The 26,475-nt window shown below is 43.4% G+C and overlaps 1 protein-coding gene and 1 long non-coding RNA gene across 2 annotated transcripts in view; one reads left to right on the forward strand and one right to left on the reverse strand.

Moving 5' to 3' along the window:
• The window catches only part of SLIT3 (slit guidance ligand 3), a 598,696-nt gene that overhangs the window by 360,595 nt on the left and 211,626 nt on the right, over positions 1–26,475 (forward strand). The window lies entirely within an intron of this gene.
• LOC109503067 lies at positions 8,775–10,057 on the reverse strand. The gene is made up of 2 exons (XR_002161953.2): positions 9,650–10,057; positions 8,775–9,408 (listed from the first exon to the last, which is right to left on the reverse strand). It is a non-coding gene; the product is annotated as an uncharacterized LOC109503067 (long non-coding RNA).

Here is a 26,475-nt window from a genome sequence, read left to right on the forward strand (position 1 = left end):
CGCTGCTTTGTTTGCTGACCCTCAGCAGAACATAGAGGTAGGGCTACTGAAGCCCCGATCACCCAGTACCACCTGGCCCCACGCAGCCCAGGTCTCACCCTGCATTACATGCTCTCAGACACACTATGCCTTTCCTTCCCAGAGAACTTGTGTCAAAACTCTCAACTTAGGACTTGAATTTTTGTGGAGGGGCAGATGGGATCAAGGTCTCTCTCTTTCATTTCAGCCTTAAGCTCAGTGATGCCAGGGACTGTTTATTTTGCTTATCCCTGTATCCTCAGGTCCTCACATGTTTGGCACATAAAAGATGCACAGTAATATTTGTGGGGTGGATGAACGAGTCAGTCAATCAGTCATTTGTTTTTCAACTCCATCTGATTTTTTTTTTTCTTTCCTGAAAGACCATTGCCAGGTAAGGGGCAGTCTAAACTCCATGTGTAGCATATGAGAAGGTGAAATGGAATGCAGTCTTTCTCTTTAAAAAAAAAAATTAAGTTTCTTTATTTCTGAGAGAAGGAGAGAGAGAGTGCGAGCATGAGTGGGGGAGGAGCAGAGAGAGGGAGACACAGAACCCAAAACAGGCTCCAGGCTCTGAGCTGTCAGTACAGAGCCCGATGCAGGGCTTGAACTCGCGAACTGCGAGATCATGACCTGAGCTGAAGTTGGATGCTTAACTGACTGAGCCACTCAGGCACCCCAAGGAATGCAGTCTTTCTTTTTGGGGGGTGGGGGGTGGACACATTTTTGGTGTCTGCTGCTCTGACTTGCCTAGGGAATTTGATCTGTGCCCATGTTTCCTCCCCACCAGATCATGGACAATACTAGTAAGACTATTTGTGAGGGACTCCCGGACTTTCTGTGACAGGGGCATGGAGGGCAGCGGGCCTGGGCTGGCTATCACCAGTCAGAGCAGGAGGCTGTATTTGCAGGAGGCAGCAGCTCTGAAGCATTTATCCCCAGAAATAGGCTGTTCCATTTTCCCCAGGCACAAAGCACATGGGTTATTGACCAGGAGGCACATCACTCACGGCACTCGGCACCTTGAAACAGGACAAGAGACTCCGTGCCAGGTGGATCAGGCCTCTGGGGGCTCCTGGTGTGAGAATTTCCAGAACTGGAGTTCCACTACCTCTGTGAACTAAGCTGTAGGTGTCAGCTGCGAACTCTTTCCCAGGGTTCTGTTTGCAGACATGAGCTGGGGAGGAGAGTCCCCCGGAGTCCCTTGCTAATCCCATTAGTAGGGGTAACAGTGCTGAGGCCTCGTACTTGCTGAGTACTGACCCTGTGCCAGATGCCAAGCTCCGCTCTGTCCGTGCTGTCTCCTTACAGCGCTGGCACCTGGAGCCCCATGGGAACGGTTGTCTCCCCTGTGGAGACAGGAAGCTGCGGCTGTGGGAGGTGTGAGTAACTGGCCCAGAGTCACCAGGCTAGAAGTGGCAGGGTGCATATTGGAAACCAGATTCCCTGACCTCAGAGCCCCAAGTGTGTCTGCCTGTTTTATTGTTTGCTTACTTATAGGCCTATATCCCTGGCAGGCCTGTGTGGGGAAAGCTGAAAAGGGTGTGATCCCCTCTACACCGATGGCCCTGCCTACAGCGGATGGTCCTCCCCACTTCAGAGCCATCTTTTGTTTAGGCAAAGATGCAGCCATGGGCTCTCAAAGCTGAGCGTGGACTCTGAAATACCCAGTCCTCACCCCCATAAGTGCTGTTTCATCTGGGGGCGTACCCAGGAATCTGTGCTCTCACCTCTGCCCAGAGATGTGGGTGGTAGCTTCCCCCCTGCATCACGCTGCCTGAGCCCTTGTTTCTGTCCCCTGAGGGTGACTTGTCCTGCAGGTCCCTGGACTTGCCATGTGTCCTCCTTGCCTGGCTGAGTTACGTTTAGGTACCAAGCCCAAAGGTGACTGTGGTCCTCAGGGAGGGCACCCTGAGGAATAAACCAGACCAGAGCCTAACTGTAAGGAGGCATCCGCCTCTCCTGCCAGCCTCAGCCACTTCCCAGCAGTTGGTATTCTACCCAGGCACCCGTGTGAGCCATCGGACAGTCTTCCCAGGCACTTCCCTCCCTCATGGGAGCCAGACCTTGTCTGCCCATGCATGAACAGACTCCTCGGGGAGGCTTCAGATAAATAAGCTGCCAGTCAGGAGACACAGCTGTCCCTCCGGAGTAACTGAGGGGAGATTTAATCCCAGGAGGTCTTCCAGTTGGACAGAATTTTCCCACTCTGCTCTTCCCTCACCCGTACCAATCCTGGTTTCAGAGCATGCCTATCTGTGGTCCTGCCTTTCCCACTATCTGCTTGCCCACACAGCTTGGAATGGGCTGGTTAAGCACTCTGTGCCTCAGTTTCCTCATTTGTAAAGTGAAGGTTCTGATAACACCTACTCATAGGATTGTTGTGATTATTTAATGACTTAAATCTTATAAAATGTTTAACACAGTATTTCGCATGTAGTAAGCCCTCAATAAAGGTTAGCTATTATCATCATAACAGCAACAATAGTAATAATGCTTAATATTATTATAGGACATTGGATGGGACTGGGAATCGCTTGCTGGTACCATCTGGAACAGATAACCTATCTTCTATTAGCCTTGGTTTCCATATCTATGAAATGGACACAATAATAGTACCTAAGATAGGATTGTTGTGAGAATTGACTAAGTTCTTAGAACAATGTCTGGCAATATAAGCACTTGCCAAATATTAGCTGTTATATTATCATTGTTATTACTCAGTATTTTTAATGAATAATTTATTTTTTGTCATTGGCCCAGGCCAATAACATATAACCTGATGGAGAGAGTCATGTTAAGGGTCACAGGCATGTATCACCAGTCCAGGGACTTTTGGGCAGAGGTACTTTGATGACCTTAGCCAGGGTTATTACTCTCTCCATCTATAAAATAGTGCCCATTTCCCAACTTCCTTCCAGAGATATTATGAAGAGAAAACGGGAGAATGGGTGTGAAAGTGTTTTGGTTCTAAAAGTTCTATTTTAAGTAAAGTAGTACCTAAAATATTAATTAGATTCACTCCTGGCTGTTTAAATGTTAAAAAATAAATAAGATATCCTCTAAAGGAGAATGTCATCGCAAAAGCTAGAGATTTTTAAATTATGTTTGGCATTTCCTCCTTGTAAAAGTTGTGAGCACCCATCAAGGAGCAAGAAGTGGCCCAGAGGCCAGGTTTCTAAGCAGAGGGAGGACCAGTGGGCAGATATGATTTACACAGCAGCTGCTGCCGCCATCTTCCCTAGGCATAGTCCAAAAATCCAGTCCTTGCCAGAGATCTGGAGGGACACCAGAGTGGCATAGAAGCCAGAGGGGCTAATTCTTTACACCTGTGTTTCTCAAAGAGTGATAGTTAACACAATGTAAAGATACATGGGAAAACTTTCAAAAATTCATTGTTAATTTAATGGATAATAGAGAAAAATATAACTCACACATTAAACTCTTGATTTTACTGATATTACTGTTTTTCCTCTTTAAATAATTTTTTAAATGTGAGCCAACTTAAAAGGAAGTGTAAGTCAATATGACCAAAATCTTGCAAGTGGGGAAAAAAATGAGAAAAGTTTGGAAAATGCTACATTAAACAAACCTTTATTGAGTACCTATTACACGCCAAGCACTCTACTGGGTCCTGGAAGTGTCACACTTAATAATGTATCATCCCTGGCTTGAAGCTTTCCATCCAGTGTGAGAAACAGCCACATCCACGCTAACTATAACACAATGTGATAGGTGATGTGCCAGCAGTTGAAGAAAGTGCCAAGCAAACCAGATACAGGAGGGATCCATTCCACTAGGTAAATGAGAAGGGCTTCAGAGAGGAATGACATTTGACTGGGTGCTGAACGCGCCAAGTACTCCAGTTAATGGTTGGTGAACAGTACTGTGGTTAACGGTGTCCCTATTGTCACAAAGCTTACATTCTTGCAGGCAAGACAGACTAAGTCCTAACAGTCAAGGAAATTCATGATGCAAATGCAAGTTTCAATAAGTGCCACAAAGGAAATGAGCTACAGAATAAGGAGGGGCCCTTCTATGGGGCATTGGTCAGAGAAGGTTTCTCTCAAAGGTAAAGCTGAAACATAAATGATAAGAAGCCACTAGCCATTGGAAAAAGTAAAAGGTTTTAAGAGTTTTAAATTGTGGTATAACATACATAACATCACATCTTAACCATTTTTAAGTATGCAGTTCAGTATTATTGAGGACATTTACATTGTTCTGCCAGCAATCTCCAGAACTCTTTTCATCTTACAAAACTGAATCTCTATACCCATTAGAAAACAACTCCCTATGTCCCCACCACCCTCAGACCCTGGCAACCGCCACTCTGATTTCTGCCTCTGTGAACTTGACTACTCTAGGTACTTCATATAAGTGGGATTATACAGTGTTGGGGGCTTTTTTGTGGCTGGCTTATTTCACTTAGCATAATATCGTCTCGAGGTTCATCAGTGTTGTAGCATGTGTCCAAAGTTTTTCCTTTTAAGCAAAGGGCCTTTTAAGGGCCCAGTAACAGTCTATGTGCATACCAGGATTTTGTTTATCCATTCATCCTGCAATGGACCCTTGTGTTCTTTCCATCCTCTGACCTGTAAAACATGTTCCTGTGAACATGAGTGTACAACATTTCTTCATGACCCTGATTTCAGTTCTTTGGGGTATACACCCAGAAGTAGAATTGCTTGATCATATGTTAATTCCATTTTTAACTTTTTGGGGAATTGCCATACCATTTTCCACAGCAGCTACACCAGTTTACATTCCCACCAACAGTGCACAGGGGTTCCAGTTTCTCCATATCCCCTCTAAAACTTACTAGGAATTCTTTTTAAAATTGTAGTCATCCTAAAATAGAGATAGTGTGGTATCTCATCGTGGTTTTGCTTTTCATTTCCCTAATGATTAGCGATGCTGAGCATCTTTCCATGTGCTATTAGTATATCTCCTTTAGAGAAAAATCTGTCCAAGTCCTTTGTCTGTTTTTTAATTGGGTATTTTTGTTGTTGAGTGGACTTTATGACATAGCAATGAAAAGCTGAAAGGCTCTTGAGCAGGGCATTAACATATATCAGATTGTAGAAATATACATCTGGCAGTAGGAAAGATGAATTGAAGGGTAGAAGCACAAAGTGGGGCTCCCAGGGCTGGTGCTGTGATGGCCCAGTGGGGAACTGTTCCGAAGTAGCACCAAGGCAATGGTAATGACCAAGTGAATAACTGTTTGTGTCTGCTTATGCCTGAAAACCTCATCTCCCAAATCGGAGATCTATATTCTCTCAGAGAGATGAGTTTCTTCTCAGGACCTCATAGGCTGAGTTGGGTGGGTGGATGGACTCAGTCTTCTTGTGTTTTGGGGAGCTATGGGTTTCCGTTTTATGATGATCCTGATTTCTGAGTCACTGCTCCCAAACAAAAGCACCGTTGTCATTGATCGACCTGGTGGATGGAATGTAGTCTGTGCAAATCACTTCCTGAATAGTGAGTTCCTGGAAAAGCCAATGGAGATCCCACCTGGGTTTACAGCCAACCCTGTCAGCTGGCTTCTAATCCCTTTTCCAGCAGCTAGCTGAGCTCTGAAATGTGTCGTTTGGGGCAGTAAGAGGACCTAGACTTCACTTGGTTACTGTTTTTAAATATAACAAATGACATTCTCTTTGTATTAGAACAAGCAAAGAAGCTTAGAATTGACAAACCTGGACTTGACTTTGAAACCAAGCACATCACCTTCAGAACCTTGGTTTCTGCTTCTATAAAATCAGGGAAATAGCAACCCCCCCCCTTTATGCATTCTATATATTGCCTCGTTCCACGTTCATTCCAACTTCTTCCTTGTGTACTTTTCTATAATGTAGAGACAGGAAAGCTAAAGATGGAAGCTCCCAGACCCTACTGCAGCTCTGGGGTGATTTAATATCTGCCACCTGATACGCTTGTGCAAGACTAGAATCCAGAACTAAATTTACTGGGAAGAGAGGAGTCCTGCCAAGGATCCCTCTTGCTGGTGTGGATACAGAGCCAACTGTTTTGGATATAGCTTTTAAAATCCCCCTCTGGCAGCTAGATGGTCTGACTCTGGAACCGGCTCTTGGGGCAGTTGCCTCCTGCTTCCCCAGCTTGTGCACTGTAATAGCTCTCTTGGCTGGCCAGTTCTGCAGTATTGCTCCCTGGAGCCATCCGACAAGTTATTAAGCATTTAATCCCATTTGCTACAATATCGATAGATGCTTATAAAATTGTTGGTCGTCTTGTTCAAACTCTCTAGAGTAGCTCCTATTAACCTGTAACGAATCCCAGGCTCATTTACATGGTTTAGGAGCACAGTACAAAATAACAAGCAAACATTCCTCACACTGTTCTTGACTCCTAGAAGATGTTCAATCAATACTGATTGTCTCTGGCTCTGAAATTGGGGGTGATCTCCTCTGTGGAAGATACCACTGCTTTCCTCTACGATGGAACCTCAGGGATATGAGGAAGGGCTTTCTCTACCTTTTCCCTCCACTCTGCCAAATCCTCCCACCTGCTCACAGATCTTTAGAAGGTTTTTTTAAAAAGGAAAAGACTTTCTCATTTAGACTAAAGACTCAAAACTCAAATGTTCCTGTATTCATTACACTGGCTTGAGTTGAAAAGAGGTGCAGTGGTTGATTTGAGCTCCTATGCTAAAAGGGGGATTTGAGGACGAAGGAGGGAGAGGTGTGGAGGGTACTAGACCCTGGTCTACAGGCGAGAAGCAGGACACAGGAAGGGAAGCCAGACAAAGACGGGAGCTAGGGATGCCCTTCATCCTAAAGGCCTAGAGTTAGGATACTCATGCCAATACATGGCCACTTAATCCCTTTCTGTGGCCCCTGTGAACAGCTGGAAGTTGGCCAGAATGGCTGAAGTGCCAAGAACAAGGGGATCAGTGACACGAAGGGAGACTGGAGAATTAGGCAGAGGTCCAATCAGGCAGGGTCTTGTGGACCAGTTTAAGGACTCTTATCCATGGTTGCCCAGTGTTTTCTGTAAAGGGCCAATCTCTATCATAACTATTCAACTGTGCTATTGTGGCACAGAAGCAGCCACAGACAATACATAAACAAGAGGCTGAGTTCCAGAAAACCTTGTTTCAGGCAGCAGGCTGGATTTGGCCCATGGGCCATAGTTTGCTGACACCTGGCCTAGTCTAAGGACACTGAGAAGCCTTTAAAAGCTATAAGGAAGTTACCTAATGATGTTTATGTTTGTGAAAGAGCTCTCTGGCTCCAGGGAGGAGAGCTGATTGCAGGGAACAGAAGCTTTGGAGTAGCCCCAGAAGAGATGGTGATGGCTCAGGTGAGAATATGGCCAGTGGATAGACAAGTCGATTGCACAGACACTTGGAAGTGTAAATGATAGAGCCTGGTGATTGGATGGGTACAAGAATCAAGGAGAGGGAAGCATCAAGACTGATGCCCAGGCCTCTGGCCAGTAGAATGTTCTGAGTATCAGTTTGTTTTACCCTTCCTTGTTTCTTCCATCTAATGATCTGTTAAACCCTTTCCCCAAAACATTCTCAATCCCCTCCTTCTGTTTCTGCTTATGGACTCTCTATCATTGTCCCAGTCATCAAGACTCCAGGCTGGAATCATCCTTGACTCCTTCTCTCCTATGAGTCCTGCTCTTTCCTAATTAAGTACATGAGCTGTCAACTCAGCTCCACCATCTGCAATTGCAACCACCCCCTCTCTGTGACCTTGGTCTCTCACTCTTCCCCTTCCAAACCTCTTGGTCTTGGTCCGAGCACATTCCCATGGTGCACATTCCCACCTCTGCAGATTATAATTCATATTGGTTCACACACTCCACTTATTGTGCCTACGTAGGGTTGATCTTCTTTGCAAAGACCCAGACCTCCCTTTGAAACCTTGCTCCTTGACACAGTAACACTACAGAACGGGGCCAGTTGCTTAACTTCCGAAATCCTTAGTTTGCTCATCTGTAAAATGGAGTTAACTTTATTAATATGAGTATTAGCATATTGCTATGAATACTAACAAAGAAAACTCACAGAATCCATTTAGAAGATGACAGATGTTCAGTAAATATTCCTTTCCTTTTCCCACACTCCCAAAGGGGGTTAAATAATTTGGGGGGGGGGTTAAATAATTAAGCAAAGGGCACCTGGGTGGCTCAGTCAGTTGAGTGTCCAACTTCAGCTCAAGCCATAATCTCGTGGTTTATGAGTTAGAGCCCCGAGTGAGACTCACTGCTGTCAGCACAGAGCCTGCTTTGGATCCTCTAGCCCCTTGTCTCTCTGTCCTCCTCCCCTGCTCACACTCTGTCTCAACATAAATAAAACATTTTAAAAAAGTAAATGAACAAGCTTTTATGGATAAAGTACTTAGAATAGTGTCTGACACATAGTATGTGCTCAGTAAAGATTGACCAACTTTTTTCCTATTTAATATAAACATCAGGCAGAGTTATAAACTGTTGTCCCTCTGCTTGTTATTCCATCATTATGATAATCAGTTTGGGGAACTTGCAGATCAAGAGTGGGGGTGGGGAAGCAGCTTGGAGCAGGGACGGAAGAAGATGCAGCTGGAGACGAGAGTAGGGCACTAATGGTGTGCAGTTCCCAAAATCAACTTCACCTAATTTTTAATTTTGCTAATGGCTAGTCTTTATTTGAGATGTCATGCTGAAATAACTCTTTTAATAAAGGAAAACTAATGCACTCATTTCCCCCCCCCTTCCTCTACATCAGCAAGGACTTGGTGCAATGATGTATATCACCCTTTTATTTTAATTAAGCATATAGCTGTGAGAGGCTTGTAAAAATGTTGCCAACAGAGAAATGCTTTAACGGACGTGAACTTGAGGTTGGCTTGTCCCATATATCTTTACTACATAAAATTGCCCTCTTCATCTTGCACGTGAGGTGAATAGATGAGCCCCAGTGAGCACCTCTGGGGTGGAGGAAATAGGGTGTTTGGGAACATGAAGAGTGTGCTGTTGCTAGCATTCTCAGGAAGACTGAGAAGAGAAGAAGAAAAAGGAAAGCTGTTTTCTGTGCATGATCACGTGCAGGGAAATATCCCCTTTGAGGTTTTCTATCATTTGCCCTCCACGTGTCACGTGACAGATGGTATCTAAATGCACAGATTTTGAGGGGGGCGGAAATCGAGTTTTAAATCTGAGACCTGGGATCAAATTCCAGCAGTCCAGTTCCAGAGTCTCTGCATTCAGTCATTGTGCTAAGCTACTCCCCCACTGACGGGGCATAGCCAGGTGTCCTGGTGAGAAGATTGCAGGTATTCCGTGAACTGTAGATGAGTGAGTGATGCAATGTGCAATGCTTCGTAACTAGTAGATCAGTGAGTGCAGCACGGAAGGCTGAGTGTGGGGTGTCTGTGATTCCTATTTAAAAAAATATATAGGGAGAGAAACTCTGTTTAAGCCAGGAAAAGAGAGAGAGACCGAGAAACTGACTTACACAAAAGAGGTTTTAAGGGAAGAGACCACACACACACACACACACACACACACACACACACACACCCCTCATAGAGAAGTAAGCTTGTGCTGGAAGAGGGAGAAAGAAGGCAGCGGTTTGGGAAGCAACGTGGAAACCCCCTGAATGCCCACACTCTCCACTCACGAGGGCTGGAAAGCGCATTAAAACTGAATAAGGAAGTTGGTGAGATGTAGCCCCACAGGGGCATCTGTATTCCCTCTGTGCAGCCACAATTGTCTCACTGGTGAATAATTCATTCTGAGATTATCCTCCCAGGCTCTAGTTAAGTTGTTGTGCTTGCTGTCTGCAAAATCGGCTGGGTGTACGAAGCTGTTGTGCAGCGTCGTGGAGAGGGGAAGTTCATAGAAGCAGGGTCTCCACAGCTGTGGGGGCTCCAGGTTGCTGAAACCTTTCACTCCCAAAAAGAAGCCAAATGCATCCAGTCAGCATGTTTATCTTCCCCGAAGGCAGGTTTGACTTCCTTACTTTGTAGCCTTTTATTTTCCTCTTCTAGAATTCTGTCCAAATGGAACTAGACATCCCAAAGCTGTTTATCTTCTAGAATCAAGGTCATTGTTACAGAGAGTTTGCTGTTCCAGAAACTGGGTTCTATAGATTCATGCTGGAAAGAAATGACAGTCACTTCCATGTAGTAACAGCCAAAACCCCCATTTGATTTTATCCGTTCTAAATCATTTAGTGTGTACTGCTGATTATGAACATTGACTTTTCTCAAAGTGAAGTCCTTGAATAGAAGAAAGCATATTAAGTAATATCATATTGAGAGCAGATCACCAAAACATGGCATGGGAAAAAGTTCTTGGCTTTTATGTTCCCACTTTTTATCAATGAGGAAGTGACTTTAAACAATAATATATAGAATCCAAAATATAATTTATTGTTGAAAAATTAAGGCACTTGGTGGTATTTAACCCGGAAAAGAAAAGCCTAGCATGTTGTTCAACTTATCTTTATTAAATAAGGCACTTTCAGAAAACAAAGAACAATATTATTTTTATAAAAATCAGGTATTACCTAATCTTACGATATAAAAGTTCCTCTCTACAGAGATAGCCATTATTAAAAGCTTGAGTATCTTTCCAGAAAGTTTCTATGCCTGTTCAAATGGAATCAGATTATATATTGTTTGCAAGTTTGCTATTTCACTTAACAACATATCATGGCAACATTTCCATGTCTGAACAGAATTCTCTTTGAAAAAACTGCTTGGTCTTCTCCTGTCAAGATGCACTAGAATTTAGTTTAACATTAACCAGGCAATCACTGATAGAGATTTAAGTTGTTTCTAGCATCGCTGAGACAGTATTGTAGTAAACATCCTTATGCATCTATCTTTGTACATTACTCTGAGTATATTTATAGGATAAATCTCTAGAAGTGGAATGGCTGGGGCAGAACATTTTTAAGAAAAAAATGAAATGGGCACAAATTAAAGCCAGGGTTCTTTGAGCTAGACAAAAGTAGTTTTGCCGTCCCTATATAACCTTGGATGCATCACTGAGGCTGTGACGTCTTCTTTTCCAAAGAGCTTTAGGAAGAACCACCCCCTGTCCAGGCCCAATGCAGCATTGCCGCATCAATGCTTGGGGAAGCTGTAGCCACGCCACACGTCTGTCCATGGATCCATACCGCTGAGAGCTCAGTTCTTCCACCTGACTATAATTAATGGCAAGTGCAAGGAAGTTGTTGGAAACGCAAATCGGGTTCACAAACCTCTTATAAAATATCTTCTAAAAGCCCTCACCTCACTGCAGCCGTTGACAACATGGCTGGGGCCTCAGTGACAACTGATATACGAACTTCCTTTACCAAAGTATTACTAGCCCCAGGGACCCTTTAAATCTCATTTTCTTTTGCTTTTACCCAAGTCGGAACACTAGGCAGAAATGCATATATATGTAAGATGAATACAGTGCACAGTTGAGATTTCTCCTGCTATGAGTCTCTCCACACCTTGAATTTTGGACTCTCAAGCCGTTTTTAAGTGCGGCTTCATTTTTCTTCCCTGTCATTACCTGATTTCATCTGAAAATCTCAGCATGTGGTTCTCTTTTCCTTTAATTCAGTAGATTTGGCATTGCTGTTTATTATATCAACGTGACATCTATCTCATATAACATCTTTGAAGCACCAGGATGTTTAAAAAAGGGGGGGGGAGCTTAACTCTTCGAGGCTAACTGGAGACTTTAAATTTATAGAGGTGACTTTAGCCCTTTGTAGATCTTTCTCTAGATAGAAATATATTTGTAATCAAAATGATAATCCATATTCCCTCATTCCTCAGCTGAGATGAATGGAAAGAGACTTGGGGGAAGGCTGAGCTATTTATTCACAGATTGTTTAAAGTCAGAGTTAGTCTGTCTTGGGAGAAAAGATTGTATTAGCTTGATAAAGCTAACCCTTTCAGCCTGGGGGAGAAAAATTACACAATAACATCACAAAGGTTTCCTTGGCTTCTCTCAAGAGGAATTAGATTTTCACACACCAAAACCTTCCATATTGGAGGGTATGCTCCTAGAGATAATATGGACATAAAAGCAATACCAGATTTTTCTTCTTTTGATGGGAAGCAGGAGACATTACAACAGACCCCAGGATTTAGAGAGAAGGCTGGCAGGGAGCCACAGGGGCATGGTGGAAGGGCTATGGCTGTCTTTCTTCAATACAGACAGTATCTTGCAAAAACCTGTCATTAGTGTCTGTGGCCAGAGGTGCCTTGTTTGGAGTTCTGGTTGGGATTCTTCAGCATGGAATATCAATAAGAAACAAATAGGGGGCTTTGACTATGATTTATGTCAGGAACCAGTCCTTTCGTTTCCCGCCGTGCCACACACAGATTGGGAAGTAGGCAAGGAAGCAAGCTGATGTATACAGCCAAGGCACGAGGCACAAGACAGAGCTGAGCAGGAGGGGTTGGAGCTGTTAAAATCTGGCTTGTAAATCTCAAGGTGTGAGAACACTACGACTTAGCTAGAAATTGCTGTTGACTCTGACCCTGGAACCTAAGCTCACTCCACATTTGACCTTAGATAGGGTGTTGATTTCAGATTGTTTTTTAGTCTTTCAGGCCCTCAACCTGATGATGATTAAGCAATAATGCTGGGGGCCGTCTGTTCCTAGTTACTCATCATCCCACTGGAGGGATAGAAAAACTCCTATTTAGCACTCCCTTCATTTATTTCTGTCTCCTTTGTACCTCTGAAGCTGAACATATTAGTCATGTTGTATGACAAGGATCGCAGGGATATTCCCAGCTGTTTGGAAGGAGACAGGGAGAAATGACAGGCAGAGAGGCCACTATCAATAATACAAAGCACCACAGGTGAGGTGTGTGGCATTTTGGTGTTGTCAGCAAACTAGCCAGATCCCAGTCAATCTCTTGTAGGAGGTGTGCCCAGTGGACTTGAGAAAAAAGTTGCCTGGAGAAAGAGTTGGGTAGAGGGGCAGGTGAAAAACTCCACGTAAGACTGAGAAATACATTATTTCTAAAATTGACAGTCCTTTTTGATGAGTTAAGTGGAAGCGAGTTATGATCTAAATCAATAGAATTGATAATTTTTTCATCTTGAAAGGTTAACCGTATTTTTGACACTCCCCTATCTCCCAAGCAACTTGGCTTTTAAGAAAAAAGAAAAAAATCCTCTGGGCAAGGAGCCTCAGATACACTTAATTTAGGGCTGATGTTTATGACTGGTCATTGACCTTGAAATTCCATTAGTGCTAATGAAGGACAGTGCTGGATGCGTCCTGCCCAGAGACGGGAGTCCGGTAAGTGACAGGCTTGGCGCCTGGAGCCCCCCCCCCCCCCTCCCTCCAACTCCACGCTCAGCTAGATCTGACTTCCCCGGGTCCTTCTGCCTCAGCCAAGGCTCTGTCCTGCAGGCCTTCCAGACAGCCTCCCCCTGGCTGCGGGTCCTCCTGGACCTTCCTCCCAGAAGAGAGGAGAAAAGTCCTATTAGAGTGAGTTTATTGTTTGCTGTATCTGCTTCTCCTTTCCCAGAGCCCTGGAATTCAAATGCAGATATGCAGCTGGCATCCTAAAATTTTCCATCTGAAAGAGACAAAGATAACCGTTGTGAATATTTTGCTACTGGTGGGGTTGCTACTGTTGTTTCGCCAAAGTATTTTAAAGTAAATTATGGACATTGTGACACTTTTTATTCCCAAATATTTTAGTATGCCTCATTAAAAAGTAAAAATATGCTCTTCCACAACTATAACACCATTATCATGCTTTTAAAAAATGAATAATTCCTTAGTATCATCCAATATCCAGGCGATATTACAAGTCCCCCATTATTCTAAAAATATTTTTTTTAGCAACGGGTTTGTTCAGATTACAAACCAAACGGTATGCCTGTTGCATTTAGCTGTTATTCCTTTTTAGGTCTAGAACTATGCTCTTCCCTACAATAGCCTCTGACCACAAGTAGCCTCTGGCTTACAAACACTTAAAATGTAGCTAGTCCAAATTAAGACATGCTAGAAGTGTACAAAACATACCAGATTTCGAGGACAGTACCAAAAGCAAATGTCAAATGGCTCATTAACAATTTTATATTGATTCTGTGTTGAGATTATAATATTTTGGATGTCGTGGATATAATAAAATATATTAAATATATTTCAGGTGTTTCTTTTTACTTTTCTAACGTGGCTACTAAAAAATCTAAGATTCTGTAGGGGCTGGCATTTGTGGCCCATATTGTGTCTCTATTGGATAGCACTGGTCTAAAAGATCACCCTCTGCTTTTAATCTGGAAAAGTTTCTTCCTCTGTTTTTCTCTTGCCCTTGACTTATTGAAGAAACCAGGTCCTGAGGTATGCCCCATCTTTGGGATACTTTTTTGATGGCTCCTGTATGCTACAGTTTAACTTCTTCCTCTAGCCCTAGATTTCTAACAGCTGGTTAATTAGGCTTGCTTAGATTCAGGTTTCAATTTTTCCCCAAGAAGCCTCCACGAGTGACACTGAACTTCAGAGTACCACCTCAGGATGCCCCTAATCTTTGTCTCCTTGCTAAGATTAATCAAGGAGTTAGGTGGTTACTATCTGATCCCTTTCTTGAAAAGATGCTTTTCCACCCTCATTACCAGCAATAAGCCGTGACCAAGTATTGGGCACCCTGAATCTCTTTAACTTAATGATTTAACATTCATTGGTGACTGTTGCCTGAATTAATTATTTAATTGGAGGTTAGGTTGCAAAATGACTTTTTCTACCATCTGTTTAGGTCTGTTAGTTATAATTTACATGAAAAGAAAAACTCAAAACCTAGACCATTTGGTTGCTGTGAAACACAGTTCCTACAGGAGAGACCAGATAAGGTGCTTGATGCCTTCTCTTTACCAGTTTTCAGAATAAAGAGTTGTAGAGTGGGGACAAGTGAATTTTTTTTATTTCTCTTCTTGAGTAGTACTGTGTACGTAGGGATTTTTGTATATTAAATATCAAGTAGGATTTTACACTTTTAAATTCGTTCCCAGCACCTAAAAATCCAGAAAAAGAAATCTAGAAATTTTGCTTTAAAATCTGTAGTTCCGGGGCTCCTGGGTGGCTCAGTTGGTTAGGTGACTGATTTCGGTTCAGGTCATGATCTCACAGTCTGTGGGTTCGAGCCCCACGTTGGGCTCTGTGCTGACAGTTCAGAGCCTGGATGGAGCCTGCTTCATATTCTGTATCTCCCTCTCTCTCTCTGCCCCTCCCCAACTCACGTTCTGTCTCTGTCAAAAATGAATAAACATTAAAAAAAATTTTTTTTTTAAGTCTGTAGTTCTGAATTCCCATGGGAAACTGGGAGCTCAAGCAACAGAGGGCTCACATGTTCACCACGCCCCAACCCCAACCCTCCACCCTGGCCCCCCGGAGCCATCTGGAGGGGAAACTCAGTCCTCACACAGGCCATCTGCACCCTGCCCCCAAGTTAGGTTCTCTGCCTCATCCCTGTAATTCGTTGTGTGACCCTGAGTCCACCTGATGTCATGAATAAAGAAATAAAAGTACAGAGAGAAACGCCTGGCTGAGGGTTAAACAGCACAGTGAGGGGCGGAGGAACTAGAAGCCAGGTTTCCTCCCTCCCAGGAGGGACCACTGGGTTCATACTCTGTAACCAGGAGGCTGTTCCCAGAAAGCCTAAGTAACAGTACAGCAGCTAGAGGAAGGCGCCCATTCGGTGTGTGCTCTGTGTTGTCTGCATGCAGATGACAGCTTAATACTGCTGCTACTGTGGTTCTCTCTGACTGTGATTAAATTTTCCCAAATCCTGGGCAGACTCTGATGCTGCCCACAGCATTAGCCCTCCTTGGGGACCATGACCTGTGGAGTCTATGTGAACTACTCAAAATAAATAGGATTAGTACAACCTCTTTGGAGACCCCTTGGGCAATATTTATCAAAATTTTAAGTGCATATACCCTTTAAGACCCAGCAATTGCACTGCTAGGAATTTTTCTAACAGATATATTCACAAAATATTCCAAGATGTGTGCGCCTTGAAGTTCACTGTCCTCACAGAGAACTGGAAGCTGCCTTCACTAGGGGACCAGTTAATAGTTTATGGCACATCCATATATAAAGGAATAGCACGTGGTCATTTAAAAGAGTTAGCTAGACCTGCATGTGCAGATATGGGTGAGGTACAGTGAAGTTTAAAAGGTACCATTAAGTTAAAAAAGGAAAATGTAGAATAGTGTGTATATTATTTTCTTATTTGTGCTTATTTTAAATAATATGTATAAATGCCAGTATATGTAGAAAGACATTTTCAAGAAAGATACACAAGAAAATATTAAAATCTTCATAGGTAGAGACTAGAGGTCAGAGTGAAGGCAAAAAATAATTGGTTTTACTCTCCATTTTGTATCCTTATGGATTTTTTTATGGACATGTATTAATTTTTTAAATATTAAATTTATAGGGGCGCCTGGGTGGCTCAGGCAGTTATGCATCCGACTTTGGCTCTGGTCGTGATCTCACAGTTCGTGGGTTTTAGCCCCGTGTGGGGCTCTGTGCTGACAGCTTAGAGCCTGGAACCTGCTTCGGATGCTGTGTCTCCCTCTCTCTCTGCCCCTCCCCTGCTTGCACATGCACGCTCTCTCTTTTAAAAATAAAAACATTTAAAAAAATATTAAGTTTATAAACAAGTTTGAGTATTCAACTCAAGCAGCTGGGTTAGGGGAAAACCAGTGGGTGCCGTTCTTTAAATCTGGTCTTCTGGTCAGAAGGGTAGTCGTGTTTCTCAAACCAGCAGCAGCCATAGATATACACCGAGCAAGATGCAGCAGGGGAGGTATTGGCAAGTGGTAAAGAGCTTGCTGTCAAATTAGGGAGAAAAGACTGATGGACCTAAAGTGATTCAAACAAGGGCATCCAGTCTGGAATGAAGCGCTCATCTTGGCTTCTAGGCTGTTGGTGCTTCAGAATACAGAAGAGAATCTGTTATCAGGAGATAGGGCAGGTCTGGGTGGAATCCCAAAGCCAAATGTTCAGTAATAGGTGCATCCAGGCTGGATAGGCACAGAGAAGTGGGAGGAAAGTCTGGGGACAGGGTGGGTAGGACAAGAGCAGTGGAGCTGAGGATGATGGAGTGGGGGGGGGGGGCATTCAGAAGGTTCAAGGGCTTTGGTTTGGTGGGACACGAGTTTACAGCCCAACTTGGTCACTTGTTGAGGAGCTATAAGCAAATATTGTAAAGTATATAAACAGTTGTAAAGTATATACAGTTTCTTCAGTTGTAAAGTGTGGAAACTCTATCCTAGAGTCATTAGAGGAATGGAAGGGTCTGATGTACATTCAGTGGTCAGTCCATGTGGGACACACACCCCAACTTCTGGTGGGGCACGTGGACATGGAGGAAAAGAGGGGGGCTCAAAAAAGGGGAAGTGAGAGGAAGCATGTGGTAAAGATGGCTCAAAGCCTGAGGGTCTGGCTCCAATTCCTCACTCTACTGCCTTCCTGGCTGTACTGTGGGAGGCTTCCCTGACTTCTCAGATCTCTGGTTTTCTTGTCTGTTAAATGGGGAGAAAGTGAAAAACCTGGGACATCTTAAGTACTTGATAAAGGGGAGTGGTGGTTGTGCAAATGAAGATCAGTTGGAAAAGTTGAGGGTAGTCTGGCACAGACAGCCTTGATTTTTACACAGGCTAGGTTTGGAGTCAGTTTCAAAACACTGTCATAGAAAATCCTCTCTAAGACCGTATAGGGGCACCAGGATGGCTCAGTCAGTTAAGCAAGCATTCAACTTTGGCTCAGGTCAGCGTCCAATATGGGCTGAAGTCATGATCTCATGGTTTGTGGGTTCGAGCCCCACATCAGTGTCTGTGCTGTCAGCATTGAGCCTGCTTCAGATCCTTGGCCTCCCTCTCTCTTGGCCCCTCCCCTGCTCATGTGCCCTCTCCCTCAAAAATAAAAAGACTGTCTAAGACAGGGCACCTGGGTGGCATGGACGGTTAAGCATCCGACTTCGGCTCAGGCATGATCTCAAGGTTCGTGAGTTTGAGCCCCACATGGGGCTCTGTGCTGACAGCTCGGAGCCTGGAGCCTGCTTCAGATTCTCTGTCTCCCTCTCTCTGCCCCTCCACCACTAATGCTCTGTCTTTCTCTCCCAAAAATAAATAAACATTAAAAAAAATTAAAAAATAAAAAGACTGTCTAAGATAAGTGTGGCAAGAGGGCTAAGACACAATGAAGAAAAAGGTTTCTCCAAAAAGTGATTCAGACATGAATCTGAATCGGCTAAAGCTATGAACTGCCGCTTTGATCGCTCTAATCCTGACGACAAATGTGCCATCTAACATAAATCTCCCTTGTTCTGAAATCAGGCTGGAATTATTTAGAAAGGCAATCAGAGGATGGCTAAATGATGGCCACTTCTTATTGCTAGAGTACATGGATATGTTTTCATTATGCTAACAAGACTTGGTGTGGTGAGAGTGTTTCAAGGAAGAATTTCCTAAGCCCTGCATTTAATTTACATTTTGCAAAACCCCATTTTTAATCAGACTCTTTATTAAAAGCATACTCATTGGGAGCTAATGGTAAGTTAGAGAAAATAAGTTTAAATCCACAGTGCAGCTGTTCTCCCACGTGCACTAGTTACATTACACCAGCATTTGGAGATTGTACAGAAACGGGAGAACCTAACAGGACAGCTACTTCAGCTCAGATACTCCATAAATTATTCAAAACGTACGCACTGCGGTCTAACATACATATATCTGCTACGTACGTAATAATTATTCCCTCACAAGTGTTTTTAATCATTTGGTATTTAATTACTGCGTGCTATTTGTCTTGGGAAGGCAGTCTGAGATGGGAGTTAGGGCAGAGAGGAGGCTGGCTTTCATCAAACCAATGGAGAAACCGCTTGATTTTAAACACAGCTTTTTTTGCTTTTGTACCTGGTGCAAAACATTAGGCTGTACTCTCTGTTTCCCAGAGTCTAGGATTTTCATTGGTGTTTTCTTTACAAAGGAGGGATGGGGGCTGTGACTTCCCTCCACAGTCTCCCAGGCGGGGCTCCAGATGCCCTTCTTAAGGAGACAAAGCATAAACTGCATTTTATAAGAGGTTCTATTTGCAGAGGTCATTTTGATCAAGTGTACAGACCCACTTGTTATTACCATTTAACTTTGCAACTGTCATGGGATGGTTTAATCCATCATCAATGCATGGCCAAATATGTATGTGTGTAAGCATACGGATATGCATAGGTGGTTATATAAATGTGTGCGTTTGTGTCTTTGTGGATAAAAAATTTTCTTTAAACAACCGGAGCAAGCTAATGTAATGGAAATTCTGCTCATTTAGATGTTTTAGTCTTGAAGTTGATTTTCCTATGACAGGAGAGTAAGTTACATTGAACCTTTCGTCTCATTACCGTGTAAGTAAACAGACCTCATCTATATAGCTAGACCAAATCAGCCAAAGAGCCAAATACTCTGTGATCCACCATCAAGGGGAGAAAACAATTATTTTAAGAAGCTTGTTTTCAACCCAGATGGTTTGGTTCTGCACAAAATCACTTGATTATGTGCTTCTCTCAACTTTGAAACTATGGACCTATCTGTCCATGTTTAACAAGAAAGTAAATGCCACACATTTGTAACAAATTAAGTTAATGGGTTTAAAGCACGTAGCACAAAGGGGGAAGTGGGACTTCTTTTGGGGTACAACTGGAGAGTATGGCCAAGTCTAGGTAGGCAGGTCTGGAGTCTTGGCTCAGTGGACTATGAGCTGCAGTCCCTTGGAATGCACTCAAACCCAGACCAGAAACCTGTTTGTTTGTTTGTTTGTTTTTATTTGATATTTATTTTTAAGAGAGAAAGAGCAGGGGAGGGACAAAGAGAAAGGGAGTGAGAGAGAATCCCAAGCAGGCTGCATGCCCAGCACAGAGCCTACTGTGGGGCTCGAACCCACAAACCATAAGAACATGACCTGCGCCAAAATCAAGAGTTGGATACTCAATCGACTGAGCCACCCAGGTGCCCCAGAAACCCGGTTCTGATGCAAGAAAGAGTGAGTTAGGGGAACCGCCATGATGCAAAGGAAAGCTAAAGGCGTTGTTTTGGGTTTTTTGTGTCTCTTACTTTTTATAATGTCTAAATAAATCTTCAGGCCATATTCTCAGAACTCTAGGCCAGGGATTACAACTCAAATGCCTTCAAGTAAAGTAATTGAGTGAAGCAGGCAGACATAATAAAATTATTTTTCTATGATGAGAAAAACAACAATGTAAGTCCAATGACAAATGGCAGTGGACACAGGGACCTTAATGTTAGGAGGCAACAGGGACTTCTGTGGACAAAGCCAAACTCAAAATAAAAACTGCCTGCACCTTCCAGAGAGGGCTGCTGCCACTAGCTTTATGCCATGGAAGAGAGGGCCTAAGTTGATGGATATTTGGAGTTTTCAAGAGTAGCCACAAATTCAGATGTTCATATAAATGTTCCAATTTTAAAATGTTGGCTCAGTTTTATTTTTAAGAACATGCAGTTCAAATCAAACACCAGTTTGCATCATCTGTAGGCAAAGGAGGAATCCACAAGAAGTAAAATGATGCCCTAAATATTGGTCCTCTGTGGGAGAACAAGTCAGGGATTATCCCTTGCTATCTAAGGTGCTATTTATTCACACATACACACGGACATGATGGATGTATGGCTGGAGGACAGACGTCTGTGGGTATATACAGGTGTGCATAGAAAAGCCCTTCGACATATTGGGAGAAAATGCAAGAACTGGGTATGTACCCTGATGTGGTTCCCATGACACTTCCAATCTGTAAGAGAAGTTGCAAGTCAAGGTAGGGGTTATGTGGGTGTTGTGAGCATGACTGAGGAGTCTCATACACAGGGTTCGTGAAATGTGTGCCTCTATATAAGAAATAACTGCAGTTCTTCCACGGGTCTTACATGGGAAGCAATTTTGGTTGAAACAGAGGTTGAATGAACACCTTTATCATTCTTTATGAAATAGGGTAATCAGGTTTGGAAGAATTGCAGTGAACTTTATTACCTGGTTTGCTGTTTTATATTATTTCAGGCCAAGAAAGATCTGTAATAAGCCATGTTTGCTGGTCTTCTCAATGACTTTTTTATCCTGTTTCTTTGCACGGTTTGTTACTCTGATTGTGGGTGTTCCACAATCCCTTGTCATAAGAGGAAGAACTCTCTGGAGCCACCTTAGGAGCAATCCATCAATAGCACTGTGTCCCTTCTTGGTTTGGCAGTGTGGTCCATGAAAGGTCTGGGATTTGGAGATGCTGTTAATTCAGCCTCTTCTTAGTCTCCTGCCCTCTCCACCACTCATGCTTCTTGACAGCAGGATTCATTCCCATAGAGTGACATCAGCTTTGCTGGAAAACTGCCCTCAGCCCTCCGCAGACCAAGTCGTGGGCTGCATGCAACACAGGCAGATTAGGAAGAGAGTTTGGGCAAGAGTGAGAAGGCCAGAAGGAAAAGGTGACTTGACTGTCACTGATGTGACTGACATGGTCACCATTCCTTCCAGCACATTCACAAGGAATTTAACACAGCCACTCAAAAAATGACTATGCAAATGTGATAATACAGAAGTGCTTACTACAATAAGAAATATATATATTTTAAGCTTATTTATTTTTGCGAGCGAGCAGGGGAGGGGGCAGAGAAAGGAGAGAGAGAATCCCAAGCAGGCTCTGTGCTGACAGCACAGAGCCCGATGCAGGGCTTAAACTCACGAACTGTGAAATCATGATCTGAGCTGAAATCAAGAGTCAGACACTTAACTGACTGAGCCACACAGGTGCCCCAAGAAATTATATGCTAATCTACTTTCAAAATAGGCAGTGCATGAAAATGGTTCAAAATTCAAAAGATTCCAGAGGTATACAATGAAAAGTTTTCTTCTCACTTCTATATATGGCCACTCAGGTTGTGATGTGATGTTAAGTGAAAAAAGAACAGCGTAAAGCCAAACGTTTCTCCTTCTCTTCCCCCCTCCCTCCCTCTCCCTACCCCCTCTCAACATGTATATTTATTTATAAATTTATTTGCAAGCATACACACACACACACACACACACACACACACACACACAGATGTATCCATAGAAGACTGAAAGAAATAAGCAAAATGGTTTCAGTGGTTGAGAAGGAGGATTATAGATAATTGCTTCTACCTTCCTATATTTTCAAAAGTGTCTTTCTTGTGTGTGTATTACTCTAAGGAAATAATAAGTTTTTTTGTTTCACATATGATACCATCACTGAAGTCTGTAAAGCAAAATTGGACATGACCGATAATCAGTAAAGAAAGAAAGAAAGGTCACTCATTTCGTTGTAACCCAGAACTCTCCATCGATGGTAACTAATGTTTTCCCACACTGCTTTCCTGGCCTCTTTGCATTTACATGATCGTACTTGAACACTGCTGGATAACTGGCCTTCTGATTAGCACAATATTCAGGATATCTTTTCTGTTACTTACACAAGAGAAAAATTACCCGAAGGAAGAATGTTGCATGTACACTCAGACAGGTGGAAAAGCTGTGGGTAAATTTGCACCCTGATAAACCAGCAACAGAGACGAGGAAAAGGACAGTGGTCAGTTGTGTTCTAGTGATTCCCCCATTGGGTATGAGGTCCTAGCACCAGACTGCCCTCCTCACAGCCGTGGTGTTCTGCAAGGACATGGGGCTCGGCGGAACAGAGAGCCTGGCATCAGCTGCTTGGAGCACAGAGACTTAAAATAGTTGCTGAGAAAGTATAAAAAAAAATCCCTCCCTTGATCCCAGGGACAGTAAAAGGGGGCTCTGAATGTATAATCATTCACTTTAATGTTAACTTTCAAGTACGCATAAATAATCTATGAATACTTTACTATAAACATTACAATACAGAAATACCAAAATTATAAAGTATATGGTTTGGGCCATGTATTTTTTCTTTTCCTCTATTTTATTATTGAAAAAAAATGTAGATTATTCCCCTTAATTCTTATCTCCCAATCCCACTCCTCACTGGAGAGAGAACCATTTGGGATCTAGGCAGAACTTTTCTGAATGTTGGATTTGCATCCAAACCTATAATCACACACAGATACATAATGAATGGATGCTTTTTTTTTTAATTAAACTTAAACTCTGTTTTTTTATCCTCATGGGCTCTAAATCTCACTTATTCTAAAGCTCTTTTCCAAAGCAATAATGTTTCCCACATATGAATCACCAAATGCTAAATGTGCTCTTCTCAGCAAATGCAATTCATTTGAGAATAACTCCCAATAAATTGCCTGTGATGTTTCTTTATTGCTGGAGACAATGGACAACGCCACGGCAACGAGGGGTGCACACCAAACCAGTCATTAGTTTTAATGTGGTCTGGCAGTTTTAATCCTTTCTGTATTTTTAAGTGTAATAGCATGGTGTGCTGTGTTAAGATATTTTTTTTTCATTCTTTTCTTTCTTGAACAGTAAAATACAGAGGGAAGGTGGGGAGGAGAATGTGATATTTTCCTTACAAGAAAACACACTGCCTACCCCATTTCTGCAGACTCTGAGCGATGTGGGGCAGAAATTAGGACTTGCTGGTAGTTAGGGTTCCGGGCTTGCTGTTTCCAGCATGCCCACTCAGTCCTCTCTCACAGGACCTTATATTTCTTTAGCTCCAATCCCCTCTGAATGCTTTGCTGCCTAACACTCAAAGCCTCAGCCCAGAACTTAACCAAGAAACTAACTTCCATACGCAAGTTTGTGCTACGTGATGTGGGATGTCAGTTAAAATCTTTTCAAAAGATGGGGTGCCTGGGTGGCTCAGTTGGTTAAGCGTCTAACTTTGGTCTAGGTCATGATATCGCGATTTGTGAATTAGAGTCCCGTGTTGGGCTCTGTGCTGACAGCTCGGAGCTTAGAGCCTGCTTCAGATTCTGTCTCCCTCTCTCTCTGCCCCGCTCTGCTCATGTTCTGTCTCTCAAAAATAAATAAATGTTAAAAAAACTTTTTTTAATCTTTTCAAAAGAGAGTGCCTCTTCAAATTCTGTTCTATCCCCATCACGTCATCACAAATGCTAAGCTTCAGTGTGACCCCAATAAATGAAAGATGTTGAAATAAAATAGTATTTAACTCCAGAATATTTGGCAATATTAAACCAGGAAAATGCCATCTTCTTTCCGAGTCAAAAGGTCTAGACCTCATCTCCATGTTCATGGGTACCAAAGTCTGTCCTCCTTTCTAACTGTGATACAAGAAGAAGTGGGGGCACGAGACGGATGGGATTAACCAGGCCCCTCCAAGTAACTGTTGGAGTTTCACAAGGGCAGGACAAGGCTCTGGAGTCAGACATGTTCAATCCCAACCTCTTCTTGCCTTGTGCCCCTGGGCAAGTTGCCCAGTACTTGTCCTTTGGTCTCCTTAACATGTACGATTAGAACAGTGGTATTTGTCTCAGCATTTTGGAAGTGGAAGTAGACACATAGTAGGTCCTTATCAAGTAAATGTTCATCTCTCTGCAGTAAGTGCAGACATAAGCTAGGACTCCAAGTATTTCCTGGTGCTCTGTGGCTACATCCCTGTTGGGGAGCAGAGTTTGGAAATCTCTTCTTTTTAAAGAAAGTTGTGAGATTAGAACACTGAGGGACCCCAGGATTATCTAGAACTTCTGTGCCAGCCCAGGGCACCCTTGTGCTACCAAAACTATGGCACCAAGGAACTGCCCTCTCCCAGAGATCAGAGATGTGACCCCTTTCGCTATGGGTTCTTCTAATTATGCACATGTGTCTATCTGAATGTATTATCTCCATAGCAATTCACCCTCCTGCCATTATGCCTGCCCCCAGAGCTGGAATTAGCATTTTGCAGAGATGTCTGGGAGTTTTTCCTGCATTCTCCTGATAGGAAAGAGAAATTGAAACCTATGCCAAAATGCTTGAAAGAATACTAGCAACGGATAAGGGCTAGTTAAGCATGTGCAAGGTGTTTTTATCACGATTACTATTTCTAAAGTAAAGTTTGCTGGATTAGCCCCCCAGGGGAAGTAAGGGTCAGAATGTTTAAAGTTTCATAGCTTTCCTCTCTGAGGGGAGCTCTGATTCACTGCTGTGAATATACACAGACTGATTAGCAGAAATGGAGCATCAGGCAATTTGGGGTTTTTTTTCCCTTCCCTATTCAGCTTCTCACTAATCTCCCCCTCCAAGCAACCCTAGCAGGACAGGCCTGGAGGGAAGTGAAATGCATTTTTTTTTTCTTACCTAGAACATGTAGCCCCCAAGTCAGTCAACTGTAAGCAAGTGTAGATGAGGTCAGACTTTGAGTCTTCATGGAGTACAGTCTTCCCGCTCTGAACGTTTGTACGCTTCTGGAAATGGAGCGCGAGGAACAGAGTTCTGGAAGCAGGCGTGATGGGGCCTTGGTGGTAGCCCTCTCTCCTGAGTTCTCCGACAAGGCTTTGATCCTCGTGCCTCAGCTTGGAAGCAGTTGGTAATGCTCAAAACCTGTCAAAGCACCCTGGGTTATTGGGGGTGCAACAAAGCCTGGCTCCCCATCACCTCACCACCTCAGTCAGAGAAGATCCAGTGTGAGCTATTTTGTACTTCAGGGCACTACGGAAATCATTCATTGGACAAAACAATTCTGCATGTAAATAGCAGTTTAAAACCCACTGAACTGCTTAAGGCATGCTGGAAGGCACCACCGTGACTCTGATATTCATGGAGAGTAGGGAGGGTTAGATAGTAGGGGTGGGGTCAAGGGCAATGACAAGAGGTGAAGAGGGGAGAGAGGTGGGTGGGGACCTTGAGGACCAGCAAGAGAGTGACATGCCTCAGGCATGCCCACACAGCAGGGATGACCCAAATGCCCTTTGACCCCCAAGTCGTTTATTCTATGCCCCCCACAAGTGCCACCTTTTTGCCTGGGAAGCTAGAATAAAGCAAGGGATTTGAGGATCCTGCCCTAGCTTTCTGTGACATTGGGGTTATGGGGCAAAGCCTCAGCTCTCTGGTCTGGAGGACAGGACCCAGCATCCCCCTCTAATGAAGTGCTGAGGTGAGATAGATTTATAACCCATCAGAAAATGCCAAAGCATGCTGGGGTTCCTGGGGCACCAGGTTCACACCCCGCCCCCCCCCCCCCCCCAGGGAGCCCAGCTGCTTTTGAGTTCTTTATCCTTGCATCTGCCACCCCTCCCTTCCATGTGTGTAGACTTGGGGCATGTTCCTCCCTGCAGAGCTGAGTGAGGAAGAGGCTCAGGGTGACAGAGTGTCTGTGGCTTCTTAAGTGAAAATCCACATGTAAATGTGAATTCGTTAAAGTATCAGTTATTTTTTAATGCAAGAGCATAAAGAAGACCTATTCCTGTTGGTCTGCTTGTTTAGTTTTGAAAGTCTCACCAGCATTCATGAAGAACTGTCCCCTCCCTGCTTAGTACTCTCAGTGGCTCTTGTCCTGAGACCCCTGTCCAAACCTGATCCCA

Source organism: Felis catus, chromosome A1, assembly GCF_018350175.1.
Source record: "Felis catus isolate Fca126 chromosome A1, F.catus_Fca126_mat1.0, whole genome shotgun sequence".
Taxonomy (NCBI): Eukaryota; Metazoa; Chordata; class Mammalia; order Carnivora; family Felidae; genus Felis; species Felis catus.